This window comes from Hemicordylus capensis, chromosome 3 (genome assembly GCF_027244095.1).
Source record: "Hemicordylus capensis ecotype Gifberg chromosome 3, rHemCap1.1.pri, whole genome shotgun sequence".
In the NCBI taxonomy this organism is placed as follows: Eukaryota; Metazoa; Chordata; class Lepidosauria; order Squamata; family Cordylidae; genus Hemicordylus; species Hemicordylus capensis.
Window position 1 is genome coordinate 10,280,063 of NC_069659.1, and position 21,347 is coordinate 10,301,409.

The window sequence follows — 21,347 nt, forward strand, 5'->3', positions numbered from 1 at the left end:
GAAATGGCTGACACCCAGAATGAGGCGGTTGCAGGGGCTAGTTGCACTAATTCAGGAGCTTGCGTTCCGGACTAGCACTGTGCTAGCTCAGTCAAGGTGTGCAGCCTCTGGCACATCTCATGTGCTTGGCAGGAAAACTTTTTGTGCAATACTGCAAGAGCGCCTTGAGCATTCCCACGCATTCATGCAACTATGCCGTCCTCTTGCACTAGTACCACTTTGTTCGCTGAGCGAGCCCTTCAGTAACTCTCCAAGCCCAGGAAATTTAGGACAGACAAAAGGAAGTACTTTTTCACCCAGCGCATAATTCATCTATGGAATTCTCTGCCACAGGATGTGGTGGTGGCCACTAGCTTGGATGGCTTTAAAAGGCGCTTGGGCAAAGTCATGGAGGACAGGTCTATCAATGGCTACTAGTCTGGGGGCTACGGGCCACCTCCAGGCTCAGAGGTAGGATGCAGCCTCCCAATACCGGTTGCAGGGGAGAGGGCCTGCCCTCACCTCTTGCCTGTGGGCTTCTCAGGTGCATCTGGCGGGCCACTGTGGGAAACAAGATGCTGGACTGGATAGGCCTTGGGTTGGGCCTGATCCAGCAGGTCTCTTCTTATGTCAGCCAATAAATTTCCCCAGTGCCCTTCTTAAGAACATCAGACTATAAGAAGAGCCTTGGTGGATCAGACGATGAGTCCAAAATCCCGTTTCTCACAGTGGCCAACCTGAATTCTGTAGAAAACTCACATGCAGAGTGTGATGGCAACTGCTTTCCTTCTACTGTTGCTCCATCAGCAGCTATATTGAGAGGCATACTACTTCTGGACATAGGGGCTCCACATAGCGATCATGGTTAATAGCCACTGACGAAAAGATCATAGGAACATAGGAAGCTGCCATATACGGAGTCAGACCCTTGGTCCATCTAGCTCAGTATTTTCTACACAGACTGGCAGAGGCTTCTCCAAGGTTGCAGGCAGGAGTCTCTCTCAGCCCAATCTTGGAGATGCCGCCAGGGAGGGAACCTGAAACCTTCTGCTCTTCCCAGAGCGGCTCCATCCCCTGAGGGGAATCTCTTACAGTGCTCACACATGTAGACTCCCATTCATATGCAACCAGGGCGGACCCTGATTAGTTAGGGGGACAAGTCATGCTTGCTACCACAGGACCATATCCTGTATGAATGAGCTGAGCCCTTTTAAAGCCATCTAACTACTGATCATCATCAGCACATCTTTTGGTACAACGAGTTCCATAAAATAATGAGGTGTTGTGTGAAGATGTGCTTTTCTATCCTGAATCTGCATATCCTGAAACAGAGGTTCCCAACCTTGGGTCCTCAGATGTTGGACTACAACTAAGAGGAGAGCTGGTCTTGTGGTAGCAAGCATGACTTATCCCCTTAGCTAAGCAGGGTCCACCCATGGTTGCATATGAAAGGGAGACTAGAAGTGTGAGCACTGTAAGATATTCTGCTCAGGGGATGGAACCGCTCTGGAAAGAGCAGAAGGTTTCAAGTTCCCTCCCTGGCTTCTCCAAGATAGGGATGGTGTAGTGGTTAGAGTGCTGGACTAGGACTGGGGAGACCCGAGTTCAACTCCCCATTCAGCCATGATACTAGCTGGGTGACTTGGGCCAGTTACTTCTCTCTCAGCCTAACCTACTTCACAGGGTTGTTGTGAGGAGAAACGTAAGTATGCAGTACACCACTCTGGGTTCCTTGGAGGAAGAGCGGGATATAAAATGTTAATAATAATAATAAATTAATAATAATAATCAACAACAACAACCTTGGAGATGCCACTGCCAGTCTGTGAAGACAATACTGAGCTAGATAGACCAAGGATCTGACTCAGTATATGGCAGCTTCATATGTTCCTATGTTCCTAACTTGCATCATCCCCAGCCACAATGGGCAAAGGCACTTGTGGCTAGTGATGATGGGAGTTGTGGTCCAGTATCATCAGGGGATCCACAGTTGGAAACCCCTTGCCCCAGGATCTTCTGCACCACACAAAGATCCTGTGGCAGACCTGCAGGAGTTCCTTATGGATCAAAGTGGAAAGGATTCTTCTTCTTATTTATATCTTAACTTTTAAAAGAAAACTTCTTAAAGAGTTTTCCATGGGGGAAAAAAAAGAATAATAGGGTCCCAGAAGGTTACACAGTTTGAAAGCCTCGGTTAAAATCCCACAAAACAGGATTCCAAAGCCAGCTCAACTCTCCTGGCTGAGTTCTTCATGTTGCTGGTCCATGTTCCTTTTTCACAGCTGCTTCTAAGCTGAGGAACAGAGGAAAGGATTCACGCCTGGCCCACTTGTTAACAGCATTTCAAAGCCATTTAAATAACACTATTCTAGACCACTTGGCGTGAGGCCTAGACAGCGCTCTAGAGCAAAACACCTTCACAGAAAGCATTGCCTGAGCATTAGACACATTTGACATTTTCTAAATGGGCATCCTGGAGGGCCCATCACTCTGTCATGCCCGGAGGCCACAGGAAAGTGCATGTGTGATGCAGCCTACAGGACGACTGGCAGGATTTGTGGGCCTCAGGGCAAAGATGAGTCAGTGCTCTGAGGGGGTCTAATTTTGTCAGCAGGATGAATCCCAGACGTCTAAATGAGCCCAGGGTTCTCTAACAGAGGGGCTCTGCTTACTAGGGATGTGCACGAAATGGAGTTTGCATTTTGTTTTGAGCTCAAAACAAAACAGAGATGGAGGAGATGTTTCATCGGAACAGCGGTCGACCTAACCAAACAAAACTTGAATCGTTTCTGAAGCATGGTTGCCGGTCACGCGTGGGTGAACCTTCTCAGTGCTGGCCTCAGCTCTCTGGAACTCCCTGCCCCTTGATCTTGCTCCCTCCCTGTTCAATTTTAAATGAAAATTCAAAATTCTTATTTTATCAGACCTTCTTTTAACTATATATATTACTCTCAATGACAGCCCCACTTTAATGGATTTTAAAAAACATCTTCGTGCTTTTATTATTTTAGAAGCTGCTGGGTTTTTAAAAGAAAGTTTATTTTGTTGTGCTTTAAAAGAAATGTTGTAAGCCGCCATGAATTCACACATGAAGAATGGCGTGCGTTTTAAATAAAATAAACAAACTGCGAGGTTGGTCTTGGGTACGGGGGCAGGCAGGTATACTGCTCTCCAATTCAAACTCAAGGGGCACAGTGTTTGCTGGTGTTCTATCTTGTCCTAAAGTGCACGACCCATTTTTGTGAAGAGAATAGCTGTCTTCCATGTTCCTTTGCCCCACAAAGGTTCTCTGCACTTCCCAATTCAGGGAAGGTGGAACAACAAAATACTAGTACTGTGCCTTCGCTCATTTTAGCAGAAAGGGTTTCTTTCTCACATCAGAGAAGTATAGATTCTGCTTGCATATAATCCCTGGGGCCTTGTCAAGAGAATCCCTTAATACGCTGCTAGATCTTTTCCCCTTCCTCCTCCCTTAAAGAATCTGTATGTGCTTTGTGTAGCTTTGTGTAAAAGCGAAAGAAATAACCCAAGCAGCAGCCCCATTGTGCTATTTATTAGTGTTTTTTCTTCTCTTCCTTCCTTTTAGCATATTTATTACATACAGTTACATTTCTATATAGCCACCTAATGGCACAGCGGGGAAATGACTTAATTAGCAAGCCAGAGATTGCCAGTTTGAATCCATGCTGGTATGTTTCCCAGACTATGGGAAACGCCTATATAGGGCAGCAGCTATATAGGAAGATGCTGAAAGGCATCATCTCATACTGCGCGGGAGGAGGCAATGGTAAACCCTTCCTGTATTCTACCAAAGACAACCACAGCACTCTGTGGGCACCAGGAATCGACCCTGACTCAACGGCACACTTTACCTTTTACATTTCTATATACATAGGAAGCTCGGGTGGGGGCGGGGTTCTTAAAAGAAACTAACTCAGTGCTGGATGTAGCCCAATATTTCCCCATTCAAAATTCCACACCAAAAAGGCAGTTTATCTTTCCAAGAAATTCGCCATTTTCTTTTCCTTTCCTTTACCATAAGCCAATAATTTGGTGATATTCAGGCTTGAATCACTATGTGGGGGAAGTGTCTGATGAGCGATGTCAAACAGAAGTGACAAGGGATGAAGATGTGAAGCTAATTGACACATTAAAAATCAACACGTCTCCAGGATTGGATGACATATGCCCAACAGTTTTTAAAAGAACTCAAATGTGAAACTGTTGGTCTTTTGACAAAATTATTCAAGCTTGCACTAAAATCGTTGCTAGAAAACTGGAAAATAGCCAATGTAACACCAATTTTACAAAAAAAAAAAAAAAAATCCAGGGGAGAACTGGGAAATTACAAGCCCATCAGCCTAACTTCTATCCAGGTAAACTGATGGAGTGCATGATTAAAGCTAGAATGATTAAACCTATAGAAGAACAAGCCTTGCTGATGAAGAATCAGCATGGTTTTTGGAAAGGGGGGCTCTGCTTCAATAACATTTTAAAATCCATTTAGTGTTTTAAAAAATATATGAATATGGATGAGGTAATCTTGTAGACAGTATATATACTAGTACTTTGGGTGACGGAGGAATAGCTGTAGGAGAACGAAGCAAGCCAGAGATTGCCACAGCAAGAAGGAAGAGTTAATCTCGCTCCCCCTACACACGCCACTGTCTCATTACAGATCAGGCGCTTCACCATGCTTCACTTAGCATGATGTGTAGTTTGACATTGTTATTAGTTTGACATCATGTGTAATTGAAATACTACCTCCCCCAGTTTCATTCACCAGAATGGCCCTCATCTCTGCTGTCTGAGCTTCCTCCTCTGAAATGCTAACAGAGACAAGGGATTTCTAACTCCACCCCAGCCGTTAATGTTCTTAGTGACGGGGTCACAGCAGGAGATATAATGGGAATACATTTTTGAAAATCAATGCCGATGTCAATGGCATGGCCTCCCTTGGGGTGAGCGGCATGCTTTTACTGGAGTTTGCTGAAAGGGTGCCCTCCCCACCATCTCTATCCTCGCCCCCCCCTCCTCTTGCCATCTCCTTTTGTCTTCACAATCGCTGAGGGAAATATGGAGTGAAGAACCTCTTTTAAAACCAGCGTTTCTCTTTGTTTCAGTCATTCATTTATCACTGAGTTAAAAATCACAGTAGGAGAACCTCTACAATGCAAACATCAATCATCTCTAACCTCAAATTAATGCGTATCCCATGCCCCCCATTTAGCTTGTCTGTGTGGTCTGTATTATCAGTATATAGTTTATATTATTGTAGTATAGTATAGAGTGTGTGTGTAGATATAGAGATATACAAATATAATATATCACTTAGCTTGTCTGTCTGGTATATTATAGTATTATTATGATCTATATATACAGTATATCAGTATAATATAGTATATAGTTTATTTCACTTAGTTTGTCTGTCTGATGTAGTAGTAGTAGTAGTAGTTTATTTACTCCATTATTATTGTTATCATCAGGAATATTTATATGCTACCTCTCCGCAAAAAAAGCTCTCAAAGCAGTTTGCTTTGCAAAAGGAATGAGTGGATGGTTCCCTGACTCAAAGGGATAACAATCTAAAACAAAACACAAAGAAGATATAAGAGATCCACCATTTTAAAAAGGTGTCTCTGGGCCCTTTGGGCAGGCGTTAATTTATTTTCATTAAAACCATTCAGATATTTTCCAGCCAAGGGAGTGAAACCAGGAGCTTGGTATCTATATATTTAAATATATGACGGGGGCTATTCTGAGTTAGCCTCCTGGTCCACGTGGCTGTAAGGCATTGGCTTTGTGTGTTTCAAAGCGCCCAGCAAACCTTTTGCCCTCTTGCAATTTGCACCCAGCAGACCTGGCTGACTAGGTGTTGAGGTGCAAGGGCACCCCTCAGCTGACCCCACAGGCCAGCCCCAGATCACCTAGGCATATAAAGGCTTGGCCACAGAATAGACACACTGCGGGATTCATTCCTCTGAGCAGCAGTTCACTGTGCCTATTATCTTCTCTGGGACTTCTCTTGGCCCCACCCTGACTACACCCTTGCCTCTGGCACCTCGGACCAGGTGCGTAGCTTGGGGTGAGTAGTGGGCTCATGTTTGCCCCTCTCCCCAGGAGCCCCTTGCGCATGCCAGCCACGCCCCTGCCTGAGATGTCACACGCAGGGGGTGTGGCCAGCACCAGAAGGGGCCGGCGCCACCCTCCAGACTTTTTTTCCCAGCCAGCTTCGTTGTCTGCCGGGCGCCTTGAAAAAGCCAGCTGGTGAATAAGGCCAGCCAGAGCTCAGCAGGAGGGGTGAAGAGTGAGCTAGGCAACTCTTCATTGCTGGGCGGCTTTGGTCCTTTGAACCCATCCACCTGACAGAGACGGGCCTTCTCGGTCGCTGCCCCGAGATTGTGGAATGCGCTCCCTGCTGAGATAGGATCCTCCCCATCTCTGGCAATTTTTTAAAAACACCTGAAAACCCATCTTTTCACCCAAGCTTTCCCAGCTTCCTAAAAAAAAAAGGGGGGGGGTTAATTTCTGGTTTATTTTTTAAATTGTTAGATAAGTTTTTTGTATATGTTTTTAACTGGTTTTATGTTATTGTTAAGCACCCAGAGATGAAAGTTTGGGGCGGTGTGCAAATTTGATAAATAAATAAATAATAGCTCCACCTCTGTTTCGGACCCTGACCTGCTTGTTCTGGCCTCAGCCTTGCCTTTGGACCATGCCCTATGTGGAAGGGAGGAGGGGAGGAGAAGTGCCCAACAGAAGGAGGAGAGGAAAAGGAGAAGTACCCCACCAGGAAGGAGTAACCGTGCCACTGGTGAAGGCTCACCCTTCACCCACGTCCTTCCCCTGCTCATCATTGGCGCTTTCTCCTGACCCTAACCCTCGCCATTCTCATTTTCAACATGAAACCACTCTCTTTCCACCACAGCTAAAAAAATGCCAAAACCTGCCCTCTCTCCACTTGGACACCCCCACATACTTTGCAGTCAGAATAAATAGTGCAATGTAAACATACTTGTGAACATGTGACTGCTTATTCTGACAGTGTAATGCGCTGCTAAGTGGCTCTCCCCCCTCACACACACACACACACACACACACACACACACACATACACAAAGCATGGAATTTGAGGCCTTGGTGTGTAATCCATCCCCATAATGAGCTGCATGCAGAGAGAACCTTTCTCCATAATCTCTCATTGGCATCATTAAAGTTAATGTTAAATATTGATCAGTGGTGCGCTTAGGCACAAACCAGCCAGCCAGTCCCACATATTGGCTTATATTAATGTCCCCTTTTCTATCTTAAGAGAAACCTGTGGTCTTCTGGGGGAGAAAAAGGAGGAAAGACAATAGACATGTTAATTTCTATTGCTCCACATGGTAGAGGAGGCTGATGGCGGTCCTTTCATGAGGTGAGGTGAGGCAGTCACCTTAGGCGGCGGGCTAGTGGGGTGACATCAAGATGTCAAGATCTCCTCACCCCAGTGGCGTAGCGAGGGCATAGGCAGCCTTCTCCCCCACAATCAGGGGTGTAGGGGGGAGAAGGATGGGGTTAAAGAACTGGGGGTCTCGAGCTGCTGAGGGAGGGGCCCCCAGTTCCACCCCTCCCTATCTTCTTCATTATCTCCTCACTCCAAGGGGCTGCCGGAGAGAGAGGTGAACACGGGGCCCCTCTCCCCTAGCTATGCCCCTGCCCGCAATGGCAGCTGCAGTGGCACACTCCCGACCTCCCACTGGTAGCAGCGGTAACTCCTGCCCCCAGCAATGATGATGGTGACTCCCAACACCAGCAATGGCAACAGCAGCTCCCCCCGCCCAATGACAGCGTGCTCCACGTAGTGCGGCACTGGGGGTGGACAGCTGGTGGGGTAGAAGGGGAACCCGCAGCGCTGCTGGAGCCTTCAGTGCTCCCACCACTTCCTTCAAGGTCTGCGGACACTCTCTCTCTTTCTCTCTCGCTCTCTCAGCCTTCACAGCAGCCCCAGAGGTGGCTAGCCAGGAGGGTGGGGGCGGCGAGCGCAGCAGCCCTAGGGAGCCTTGAGGCTCTTGGTACCCGTGCCCTCAGTGATAGCTCCGCCCCGGCCTCACACCCTTTGCAAAGCTCGCAAGAAGCATGAGGAGGCTTGCAAAGTCCCCTCACCCCAAACCCTGCTCTGCTTTTTAAAACTTGCAAGGGTTGGTTCTGAAAAGGGGCTGGCCCCCACTAGGGTTGTAGGGCAAGGCAGCATTTCACCCTTTGCCTTAGGCCACCCCTACTGATGATCTTGTACAAAGCAGGTGCCTGTTTGTTTGTTTGTTTGTTTGTTGTTTTAATAAGGCTGTGCCAAACATTATTGGGCGAGAACCTTCAGCTTGAGATCTTAGGAGGGGCAAAGGGGGGTCGAAAGCATTACTGTGCTTAAAGCCACCCCCTGGTTTGCAGCTGGGGATGGGAGAGAAGGGGAGTACCAAAAGTGATCCTTTGTTGAAATCCCTCTGTTCAACAGATATAGGAGGGATCTATCAATCTCTCAACAGCCTATACAAAGATGGGTGCAGCATTGGTTTACATATATACAGTGTCAAAGGAGGAGAGCTGGTCTTGTGGTAGCAAGCATGAATGGTCCCCTTTGCTAAGCAGGGTCTGCCCTGGTTTGCATTTGAATGGGAGACTGCATATGAGCACTTTAAGATATCCCCCTAGGAGATGGGGCCGCTCTGGGAAGAGCATCTGCATGCTTTCATGCAGAAGGTTCCAAGTTCCCTCCCTGGCATCTCCAGAAAGGGCTGGGAGAGATGCCTGCCTGCAACCCTGGAGAAGCTCAGAACAAAACAACTCTTTCCGATTCGTAACATTTCAATGTTTCGAGTGCCATTTTGGAGGCCTGTTTCCCCCTTGCTGATTGGTTTTCTGGCACTGGCTTCTGATTGGCTTGCAATCCTATGGGAGTTTGGGGAATAGGTTAAAATGTGTTTAAAACCATCTGCTTGCCCATTTCTTTTGTGGGTTGGGTGGTAAGTATCCAGAGGCGCTCTTATCCTTGGACTTCCGGGCCGCAGTCCAGGACCTCGACAGCCCTTGGGGGCCCCCAGATCTTCTTTAGTCTGTCCCAGAAGATATGGTTGCCCAGCCGAGCATTATGATGCTTAATTTACAAGAAGGTGGGGCCTCCAAAGGCCTTTAGGTCCAGGCTCCAAAATTACCTAGGTGAACCTCTGTAGGTAGGGCCCATCATGCCCTACCACCCAACCCACATTGGTGTACCTAGCAGCTACCCATGGGGAACAATGGGGTGTTTCGAGTTTCCACATTGTTCCCTATGGCCGAATAACTCGATACGATAGTGGTGTGCCCGAACCGGTCCGGCGGCCATTCCAAAGAATGGCCGAACTGCCGGACCGGTTCGGACTGGGCTGGTTCGGGTCCGGGTGGGGGGTATATCTTTAAGGGCGGGGAGGGCTTGCTTAGCCCTCCCGCCTCCTTGCCCCCGCCAGCGCCCGTATTTAACATTATAGGGGCGCTGGAAACCAGCCGCCCCCCCCCCGCCGCCGCCACCGCCGCGAAATCACTCTTAAAAACATCCAGCCCTCCCTCCCTCCCAGCTAGCTGCCCGCCCGCCCCCCCACCCACCCACCCAGTCGCTCACCCGGTCGGTAGATACTAAGCGAGAGGAGCTCCGGCACAGAGCTCCTCTCGCTAGGAAGGCCTCCGGGAGAATGGTGGCTTGCGCGCGCGCGCGCATGCGCGCGCTGCAAACCACGCCGTTCTCCGGAGGCCCGGTCTACCCGCCGGGAAAGGGCCGGGTAGACCGGGCCTCCGATCGCTGGGTAGACCGGGCCTCCGATCGCCGGAGGCCCGGTCTACCCAGCGATCGGAGGCCCGGTCTACCCGGCCCTTTCCCGGCGGGTAGACCGGGCCTCCGGAGAACGGCGTGGTTTGCGGCGCGCGCATGCGCGCGCAAGCCACCATTCTCCCGGAGGCCTTCCTAGCGAGAGGAGCTCTGTGCCGGAGCTCCTCTCGCTTAGTATCTACCGACCGGGGTGAGCGACTGGGTGGGTGGGTGGGTGGGGGGGCGGGCGGGCAGCTAGCTGGGAGGGAGGGAGGGCTGGATGTTTTTAAGAGTGATTTCGCGGCGGTGGCGGCGGCGGGGGGGGGGGGGGGCGGCTGGTTTCCAGCGCCCCTATAATGTTAAATACGGGCGCTGGCGGGGGCAAGGAGGCGGGAGGGCTAAGCAAGCCCTCCCCGCCCTAAAAACAAGGCCCCCCTTCGGTGCCGGTCCGGACTTCTCCGGACCGTGCACATCCCTACTGTGGAATAACACAGAGGCAAGTCAAGAGCGTGCCATTACTCAGGGGTGCGCCTTCTCGCTTTCAGCCCAGGGACGGGCATCACAGTTTACGTCCGCACAGCAAGAGTGCAGCTGAGAGGCAAACACATTCCTGGCCACAGGTTATCAGAAGAGGGGTAAAACACCACCAGCCTCGGCATATAAGAGGGGGAAATGGAGTCTGCGTCTAGTGATGGTACTGATCTAGGCTGGCAGCCAGATATTTTAAACCTTTCTAATCTCTTTTTTAAAAAGTGATTTCCTCATTATCCTGACAGCTTTGAATATCCTCGCCTGGAGCACTAGACAATTACTGTGCACACACCTTTTTGCACAGTGTTCCCTGTGCCTATCTCTGCAGCATAACCAGTCTCTTTTGGAAATTACCACTCAGCAGAACATATCAAGATGATATGCATATGGCAGACCTCATAATGACGAGGACTTTCCTGGGCCCGGTGATGGCGCCTGAACCATTTCGCCATTAGCAGCTACCATAAAGCTGCAACCCCTTCCCCCACAACATGTGCTTATATTCATGGATCTATCTTTCGGGCCAGACACGCAGAGAGGGAAAAAAAGCTGATTTTCTTTTCCATGCATAATAATATTTCCCACCAGAAGCATTCCTTCTTCAAGATAAGGGCAGAATTTACATAAGAAAGGTCTGTTTGTGCAAGATAGGCTTGGCTGAACAACTCTCTTGCATCAATATTCACATACAGCTGAGCTATGATCAGCAGAATCAGTTTCTATAGGACTCTGTCACGTCAGGCTTCAAAGAGAGAGTAGTATGTTCAGGGAAGGGCTGTAGGCCAAACAGCCTGTCGCTCGGCGGGGTGGGGCAGAGCAGATGTTTTGGGACACCCTTGTTATGTTTCCAGGGGCACCCTGGATGGTCACTACTGCAGACAACATTGACTTGGCATGGGTGTTGGCATGAGAGGGGAGCTGGTCTTGTGGTAGCAAGCACAAATTGTCCCCTTTGCTAAGCAGAGTCCACTTTGGTTTGCATTTGAATGGGGGATAACATGTGAGCACTGTAAGAGCCCTTAGGGCAGGGCCGCACAACTTTGGCCCTCTTGCAGATGTTGGATTACAACTCCCATCATCCTTGATGATTGGCTACTATGGCTGGGGATGATGGGAGTTATAGTCCAACAACAGCTGGAGGAGGGTCAAATTCATGCAGCCCTGCCTTAGAGAATGGGGCCGTTCTGGGGTAGAGCACCTGTCTGCTTGCATGCAGAAGGTTCCTAGTTCCCTCCCTGGCATCTCCTGATAGGGCTGAGAGAGACTCCCGCCTGCAGCCTTGGAGAAACCACTGCCAGTCTGTGCAGACACTCCTGAGCTTGATGGACCAAGGGTCTGACTTGGTAAAAGGCAGCTTCTTATGTAATGTCCAGTTCTGAGAAATGTGTACGACTCCCCCAGTGACATGAGAAGGCAGGTACTCCAAGCACAGCCCCTGTGCACACGCAGCGGTACCTGCTGTTTCCATCATAGCTCACAGGGATGGCTATGAAGATGTGCAGGGAAGATGCACAGGGAAAGATGCACTTTCCCCTTAGGGGAGGCACTGAGCGGAACTACACTTCCCAGATGTCTCTGTGCACCTTCTGTCTCCACTGGTGCCGGAAGTGGCAGGTACTGCATGGAGATGGCTTTGCTGAGAGTGCTCACCTCCATGCAACACCTTTAACGAGCCTGTAAAGTATTATTGATTGATTGATTGAGTGCCATCAAGTCGGTGTCGACTCTTAGTGACCACATAGATAGATTCTCTCCAGGATGATCTGTCTTCAACTTGGCCTTTAAGGTCTCTCAGTGCTGCATTCATTGCTGTCGTAACGAGTCCATCCACCTTGCTACTGGTTGTCTTCTTCTTCTCTTTCCTTCAACTTTCCCCAGCATTATGGACTTCTCAAGGGAGCTGGGTCTTCGCATAATGTGTCCAAAGTAGGATAGTTTGAGCCTGGTCATTTGTGCCTCGAGTGAAAATTTTGGATTGATTTGTTCTAGAATCCATTTGTTTGTTTTCCTGGCTGTCCATGGTATCCTCAAAAGTCTTCTCCAGCACCAAAGTTCAAAAGCATCAATACTTTTCCTATCTTGCTTCTTCAAGGTCCAGCTTTCGCATCCATAGTGTGTCACGGGGAAAACCATTGTCTGAACAATTATAATCTTTGTAGGTGTAGAAACATCACGGCATTTAAATATCCTTTCCAAGGCCTTCATTGCAACCTACCAAGTGCTAGTCTGCGACATATTTCTTGACTGCTGGATCCTTTACTGTTGATGGTCGATCCTAAAAGGCAGAAGCTATCCACCACTTCAATGTCTTCACTGACAATTCTGCGGCTGGTTGTTGTACCCACTGTCATTAGTTTAGTCTTCTTTACATTTAGTCGTAGTCCCATTTTTTCACTGTGCTCCGTAACCTTCATTACTAGAGCTTGCAGATCATCCGCATTCTCAGCTATCAGAGTGGTGTCATCAGCGTAGCACAGGTTATTGATGTTTCTTCCTCCAACTTTAAAACCACGCTCATCTTCTTCCAATCCAGCTTCTTTCAGTATATGTTTAGCATATCAATTAAATAAAGAAGGGGAAAGTATACAGCCTTGTCTTACTCCTTTGCCGATCTGGAACCAGTCTGTTTCACCATGTTCTGTCTGGACTGTGGCTGCCTGTCCCGTGTATAGGTTTCTCATGAGAACAATGAAGTGTTCCGGGATGCCCATTTTCCTAAGGATATTTATGCCCATAACACAGGGGTTCTCATCCTCCGGTCCCCAGATGTTGCTAGACTACAACTTCCATCATCCCTAGCGACAACAGCCTTTGTTCAACAACATCTAGGGATCCCAAGGTTGAGAACCCCTGCCATACAACAACAACAATAACATTTATATACCGCTTTTCAACAAAAGTTTCCAAAGCGGTTTACATAGAGAAATAATAAAGAAATAGAATGGTTTCCCGTCCCAAAAGGCTCACAATCTAAAAAAGAAACATAAGACAGACACCAGCAGCAACAGTCACTGGAGGTACTATGCTGGGGGTGGATAGAGCCAGTTACTCTCCTAAATAAAGAGAATAAGCATGTTTAAAAGGTGCCTCTTTGCCCTATTAGCAGGAGCATAATACATATCCAAGCTTCCCAAATCTGGATGGGCTAATTTGCATATCATGCAAATTATGCAGAAACTAATATGCATATTTATTTATTTATTTATTTATTTGACAGATTTCTATACTTTCCCCTCCTTCTCTGCCCTCCTGTGTGATGAAATCCAGAGTAAAATCCAGGCAACCCAGGCAGCGCATTTGAATTCCATGTAAATCTGGGTGGAATTTAGCAGCCAGGTGGAGGAGCCAAAATCTAGGGCTACCCTAAATTCTGGGGGACATGGCAACCCTACTGAGAGGCCACCCTACTGAGAGTTTGCAGCTGACACAAGATTTGAAGCAGCAACCGCACAGACCAGAGTTCCTCTTTAAAGCCACTATGCACCACAAGCTCTCACTTTACAAGTTGAGGGTTCACACAGGGACCCCGCACTGACGGCTTTCCAGATTACAATCAAAGCCGAAGAGTGGCAATGAGCAAGTGAGTGAGCTCAACCATCTTCCTTCCACGTTCCTTGGGGTCAGATTTCTTCCTAATATCTAATTCCACTTTCTTTTTCACTCTGCTACCTGCACACTTTATTCCCCTCTATCTCAGTGTCCTTTGAAGCTTCAGTTGTCGCCAAGATTCCTTTGTTGGCTCTTTTGTCCCAGGAACCTGCAAGTTGGTGAACTGCCATAACTGTAAGCCGGAGCCTAATAACAGGGCTGAAACCTGACACTAAGTTCCATTTTGAGCATGGTGCTTAAGAAAAACAGGATAAAGCCAATGGCATTTGACTATGGTTTCCCATGGCATCCCATGACCCTATCATGCCTTGCCCTTTCACTCTTGTGACCTGCAGTCCTCACCTTTCAGCTGTAGTATCTCATGTTTGAATGCTCCTCCCATATAAAATGGCATGCCTGGGAGAATGGACCTAACCTAGCATTGTGCACCCATTGACAGGTGCTCTAGAGAGCAGGGATTCTCAACATTGGGTCCCCCCAGATGTTATTGGACTTCAACTCCCATAATCCCCAACCAAAGGCAACTGGGGCTGGGGATTATGGGAGCTGAAGTCCAATAACATCTGGGGACCCAATGTTGAGAATCCCTGCTCTAGAGAAAGTCTTAACCTTGGGCCCCCAGTTGTTGTTGGACTACAACTTCCAGAATCCCCAGACATGGCCTTTGTGGCTGGAGATTCTGGGAGTTGTAGTCCAACAACATTTGGGGGCCCAAGGTTAAGAAACCCTGCTCTAGAGACCCGATGCATCCACCCACCAGCTTGGAGGTTTAATTTCTAGACTCTGGGGAAGGAGCTGAATCGTGAAGAATGACAACTCTATCTACTCATGGGGGAGGGGGGGGGATTGAACAAGGCAACTCCAGGAGGCAAAGCCATGAACAAAATAGGGACTGTGATTTAGCAGGGGCAGATTCCTGAAAATGGGCACTGTGCCTGTTAAATGGGGACAGTGGGGAACCGTGGAACTCTGATGGCAGTGGTTTGGAAAACTTCATGGAGGAGAGGTCTATCATCGGCTACTAGTCGGAGGGCTATAGGCCACCTCCAGCCTCAAAGGCAGGATGCCTCTGAGTACCAGTTGCAGGGAATAACAGCAGGAGAGAGGGCATGCCCTCAACTCCTGCCTGTGGCTTCCAGCAGCATCTGGTGGGCCACTGTGTGAAGCAGGATCCTGGACTAGATGGGCTTCTTTGGGCCTGATTCAGCAGGGCTATTCTTATGTTCTTATGAAGGTATAGGCAGGATCGGCCCTAGGGCTTGGGGCACCCTAGGCAAAGTTTGGTCTTGGCAACCCCTCAGCCGAGAAGCATGGAGCCCCAGATTTAACCTGGGCCATACAGGCTGCTCATTCGTGAGGTCGAATAACCAGCCCATACAGATGACCAACAAATGACTAGCCGATGCTGGTTTGAGGATACAGTGGGAGAGAGTTCCCAGTCTATTGTGGGGGTGGCGGGGGGAAGTTCTTACACTTCAGAGATGAAAAGATGCTGTTGTTAATCTGGAAATCCAATCTGAGGCAATCTCCTTTTGGAAACGAATGCTGAGGCAGGCAATTCATCTTCAAGGGAGGGAGCGCAGCTTATGGGACTCGCTGTTTATTGGGGGCTGAGGTGCAATGAGCACAGAAGTCTCTGGGGTGCAGAATGTGCAGGCCCCCTAGGAAGCAGAGTGCATTACATATTCTAACATTTCTGGGATGAGCAATACAAGTGTAAGAGAGAATAACTGGCAGTGCTATATTCTGGCACGGTTTATGCTCCCCACCCTCCTCCAAGAATTGGTGCCTTAGGCAACTGCCTAGGTCTGCCTATTGAATGGACTGGCCTTGGATACAGACTAGGTGAAACGTGCATGGTTCAAGCAGTGGTGGCACAAGATCTCTCTGTGCCCGAGGCAGGGTGCCAGGTTCCATCCCCCTTGTGTGCGTCTTCCTCCCCTTCTCCCCACCACCCCTAAAAGCAGGGAGGCAGTAGAACATCTTGTCAATTTGCTGGTGCCCTAAGAATGGTGCCTGAGGTGAGCCCCTCACCTTGCCTCATGGAGGAGCCGCCCTGGGTTCAACATTACACAGTAGCAAACCCAGGCTTGACACTGGAAATCAAATGAAGCATTATGGTGAAAACATGAGGCCAGTTCAGATGATACTTTTAAATGCATGATTAGTATATTGGTGGGTTTTTTTTTAAACCCACTTGGAAAACAAATTCAGATGAACAGAGCAATGCAGGTAGAGTGAATGATCCTATCTTGGGCTTTATTGTGTTTACAATTCAAACTCAATGGTTGGGGGTGACAGCAAACAGAATTTAGCAATCCAGATGAAGTTTGCTCACCCCTAATCTAATCCCATGATAGTGGCTAATACATATTTTAAATCCTACATTATAACTTGTATTTAAATCCTAGGTAGAGAATGTATATTTTTCAGTTCAGATGATCATTTGTACATGTGTAGAGGAATCAAATCACACATTGGAAGTATCCTCTGAATGGGCCCGTAGTTTTGCCTTTGTGTGCTTTTTAGCCTACTTTCCAGTGGGCTTATGAGATCACCTGGCATTCAGTGTGTGTATCCATGTGTCCGTGTGTGTGTGTCAGTCCGTGTGTGTCCCCCATCAACTTCGCAACGCCTGGACCAATATAAACCAAATCGGGAACAGTTGTAGGGACACATAGGGACACCACAACGGCGTAGTTTGTGATGATGTCATCCAGCCTGATCCAAGATGGCGGACGTGTAAACCTTTGAGGCGCAAGTGGGCTAACTTGTGAACCGCCTAACCAATATGAACCAAATTTGCTACAGCTGTAGGGAGACATAGGGATGCCCAAATGGTGTCATGTGTGATGATATCATCCACTACAATTCAAGATGGCGGCCGCATGAACATCTGAGGCTCAGGCAGGCTAATTTGTGGACTGTCCAACCAATTTAAACCAAATTTGGAACAGCTGTAGTGAGTGACACACAGGGACACCTCAATGGTGCAGTTCGTAATGATGACATCCACCCTGATCCAAGATGGCAGACACACGAACATTTGAGGCACAGGAGATCTAACTTGTGGACCTCGATTTACACCAAATTTAGTCCAGATGTAGAGACAGTGAAAGGAAAGTGGGCTGATTAGTTCTTACTAGAACTTGTTTAATTTTCTGTTAAACATCAGCCATAAGAGGTGTTCCTGCAGCTGCTATTTCCTCAAGAAGGGAAGCTCTCATTCATGCTAATGAAAGAGAAATAGTTTGACAATGATAAAAGAGAAATTGCTTGACAAGAAACAGGGAAGCTGTTTTAGGTATAAGTAACAGCATTTTGAAGCAGCATGGCTTTTAAGAAGAATCAAAGACACTGAGACTAGGATCACCAAATCCACTTGACATTTAATCTGCATGGTGTGCTTATGTTTGCATAAATACAAGCAGGCGATCAGCGTGAGCTGTTTGTTCGAAAACTGTTATGTGTGAATATTTTTCACCACTTTAATCACAATATGCTAACATGAATAAATGCCTAGTGGAACCTTACCATGTAGTCAAGGTTGTGTAGAGAGATAATTTTGTTTCTGAGAGATGACAACAGACTTTAAACTCCTTAGTTGTAAGGAATAAATAATACAACAATAATAGCTTCCTTCTAGCTCATACTAGCTTACTTTTGCCGGGGCCTTAGCACTCACACTGCGATGGGAGAATACTCGAGAAATGTCATCCTAAGGCCATCATTGGCCTTGCATGTAATTTGCTTGTGAGACATAAGCACATACTGGTTAGTGGCAGTGATGTTACCAATGACAACACACACAGAAAGGATTTAAAAAAAGGTTAAATTGGCTATTATTTTATTTTTCAAAGCATTTCTCAGAATGCATAACTTCTCTGGTCTACTACGTGAGCCCATGAAACATAATCATGTGCACTGCTCTGAGCTCCTCGGAGGAAAAAGTGGGATATAAATGTGAAAATAAATAAATGAATATAAATAGAATAAATGTATTAGCCTGAATGTCAGCTATAGAAAATACAGCCAAATCAATAAAATATAGAGGCAGCAATTAAGAGTGAAAGCTAACACAGAGAAAACTTAAACAAAAGCACTAACACAGCAGATCAACTGGATGCTCACCAAAAGAGAACTTTCTTACAATGAGGAAGGGTTGGGGGGACTCCAGGGAGCTTCATATTCTGGATGCCACTGCAGAAAAAGCCCTTTCCGGAGTCCCCACCAACCAAACTTCAGTTGATTAAGTTCACAAACATAATCAACTCAAGTTCAGAAACTTGAGTCCTCAGGTGTTGTTGGTCTATAACTCTAGGCCAGGCGTTCCCAACCTGTGGTACTCCAGATGCCGCTGAACTCATTGTGGCTGGGGATGATGAGATTTGTAGTTCAGAGGCATCTGAAGTACCACAGGTTGGGAACCCCTGCATTGTGGCTGGGGATGATGTGAGTTTTAGCCCAAAAATATTTGAGGAGACAGATTTGAGCACCTCTGAGTTAGGTGATGCGGGTAAGGCAGGCCGGCTCAACTTTGGCCCCCAAGCTGTTTTTGGACTACAACTCCCATAATCCCCAGCCACAGTGGCCAATAGCCAGGGATGATGGGAGCTGTAAGCCAAAGTTGAGCCGGCCTGGGGTAAGGGGATTTTTTTTTACTACGAAACCCCTGGCAAGCTTCCAAAGAACACTGTGGATTTCCCACAAAATCCTCAGAGTAGCTCTACTCAAGGCCTGCATGTTTCCTGCAACTTCTCCTTTGGGCATGTGTCAGGCAGGCGCGTAACAATGATAGGGCAAGGGGAGACAGTTGTCTGGGGGCCCCACTGCCTGGAGGGGCACCCCAGGGGCACCTCATGTGACTCCCCATTGCCCCCTGCCCAGCCCCAAGGCCCCTCAGCCACTTGCCCTCTTCGCCGTCTCTCCTGCTTGTTCTGCTGGCCCGCAATGGAAGCAGCAGACAAGCTGCAAAGAGCTCCTTTTCTCCCGCCTCTCAGCTGATCGGCGGGTGGGCGGGGCTTCCACGGAGGCCTCCGTGTAGGCCGCAGTGAAGCCTGAACTCAAGTAGGGCCCAAGCCAGCCAGGAAGGAGGAGGCAGCCAGAGTGTTCTCTGCAGCAGAAGACCCCTTGCTGCCCTGCTTAACCCAGACCAGCATTTGCCAGGTAGAGTGTGAACTCCTTTTTGTGGTTACCTTTCCCGCCCCCCCCCCCATATATAGGGATCTGCTTGCCATAGGGCTTGGATATGGGGGGGGGAGGGACCGAGAAGTCTCTGAATATTTATTTTGAAACAGCTTGGAAAATTTGCTGACTTAAAAAAAACTATCTAAAAAGTCCTATAAGTGGCTTGTTTCATGGCAGAAAATTGCAAAAACTTCTGGAACAGTATTTTATTAATTTTATTTATTCATTCATTCATTTATAATGCACTTATGTTCAAGTTGTTTTGCAACCCAGAAGGTCTAAGTGAGAACTGTGAAGCATGTGTGGTGCTTTTATTTTATTTTTCTTGTGTGTGAACTGCTCCCCAATAACTTGCAGGGACTTCAGGGTCAATCTGGCCAACATGTGAATGCAGCACCTCCATTCCAGAGGAGATGTGTCTTAAAGGGCTTTAAAAGCCTCCTGTGAAAAACCTCCTGCAATCAAACTTGACTGAATGTGTTCAGAATTCTGAGAAAACAAACATAGGCTCACCCTGCATGGTTGAAAGTCTCCTTTGCTAATCTGCAGCGAGGGGCCCATTTTAATAATTCATCTTTCTAGTGTGTCCTAGGCATTAAAAGTAATACAAATGTATAGTACTCAACGTATATCACTATATATTGTGATGTGTGTGTGTGTATTCAGTGAAATGTATTTGCAGGCAGCATACTTATTTTGGAATATCAGACTTAAATCCTTGGGGGCCTGGGGTGTGCAGAGGCCCTGGACTTTGGGTGGGGGGGCATTTTAAAATCTTGTCTCTGGGCCCACTCCAACCTTGCTACGCCCCTGGTGTCAGGGACCAAGCTGAGAGGGATGGGCAAAGAATCAGTGCAAGTATCATCATATCCAGAAATGCTGGGAACCTTGTAAAGAGCTATTTCTTTTTAAAGGAAGGACTGGAAGAGAGGGGAAGGGAAACACGAAGCCTTTCCAAAGAGGCAAACGTCTCTTTGAGACACAGAGGAATGAGAAAATCTGAGCCACGAAAGAGAAATGAAGGAGGGCGGCAGGGAAGAGGGGAAAGGGCCAAGTCAGATCACCCTGACCTCAAAGCATTATATATCTCAGTTATTCTAACTGCAATCAATTCTTTGAAGGGCAAGGGGGGGGGCAGAGCGAGGGAGTGCTGCATATAAAGGCAAAGCTATACATCTCTTTCTGGCTAGCCTTGTCTGACCTTGCCAGTGTTTTTATGCAATTCCCAGGAGATCTTCCTCCAAATTCTAATTGCTTTTCCAGTCATCTTGCGATGTTTTTTGTCTGAAATAATAATACCAATAATAATAAAAATACCAGTCAGTAGATTCTGATGTGCTAACCCCTGCTAATTTGGCAAAGAGGCACCTTTTAACATGATGATTCTCTTTATTTAGCAGGGGGAGAGTAACTGGCCCTCTCCACCCCCAGCACTGTACCTCCAGTGACTCTGGCTGGTGTCTATCTTATGTTTCTTTTTAGATTGTGAGCCCTTTGGGGACAGGGAGCCATCTTATTTGTTTGTTATTTCTCTGTGTAAACCACCCTGAGCCATTTTTGGAAGGGCGGTATAGAAATCGAATAAATATATAATATAATATATATGTGTTGCCTTAAAACCGATGGAACTAATTTCAGTCTTTTCGTGTCTTTGATGCTGTCCCTTCATACACCCATTGACTTACTTGGTTTACATTATGTACCCTCAAGGAGCCCAACGTGGTGTAAATGGTTATGTTTATCTTCACATCAGCCCTGCGAGGTAGGTTAGACTGAGAGATAAGCAACTGGCCCAGAGTCACCCAGTGAGTTTCATGGTTGAAGGAGAATTGAACTAAGGTCCCCCTGGTCTATCGCACCGGCTCTCATTCTTAACGGGGACCATTCAATGAACTGACCAAGGACTGCAGGTCCAGATATGATGACTCTACCCACTGATTCACATCCAGGTGTACAGATCTGCCCCTCCCGCAAGCATTTTCAATCTCGTTGTTCTGCACAGGACAATGACAATAAAGATCTATCTATCTATCTATCTATCTATCTATTTGAGGAGTCCCACCTTCATTTTACTGAACAATCCCAGCAAACTTAATCACCCTTCTCTCCCTCCAAAAATTTAGTCCTCACGCTTTCCCTCTGCTCATATCTTCATGAGCTGAGACACAGGAAGACGGCTTTTCAACCTTCTGGGACATGTTAGGAGGATATCAAAAGACATTTCTTT

The 21,347-nt window shown here is 47.5% G+C and overlaps 1 protein-coding gene and 1 long non-coding RNA gene across 3 annotated transcripts in view; one reads left to right on the forward strand and one right to left on the reverse strand.

The window, feature by feature from the left end:
• GAB2 (GRB2 associated binding protein 2) overlaps positions 1-21,347 on the reverse strand; it is a 192,080-nt gene that overhangs the window by 27,664 nt on the left and 143,069 nt on the right. The window lies entirely within an intron of this gene.
• The window catches only part of LOC128348927 (uncharacterized), a 39,354-nt gene continuing 37,013 nt past the window's right edge, over positions 19,007-21,347 (forward strand). For both annotated transcript variants that reach the window (XR_008318437.1, XR_008318436.1), the window contains exon 1: positions 19,007-19,099. This is a non-coding gene — a long non-coding RNA (uncharacterized LOC128348927). The remainder of the gene's footprint in view (positions 19,100-21,347) is intronic.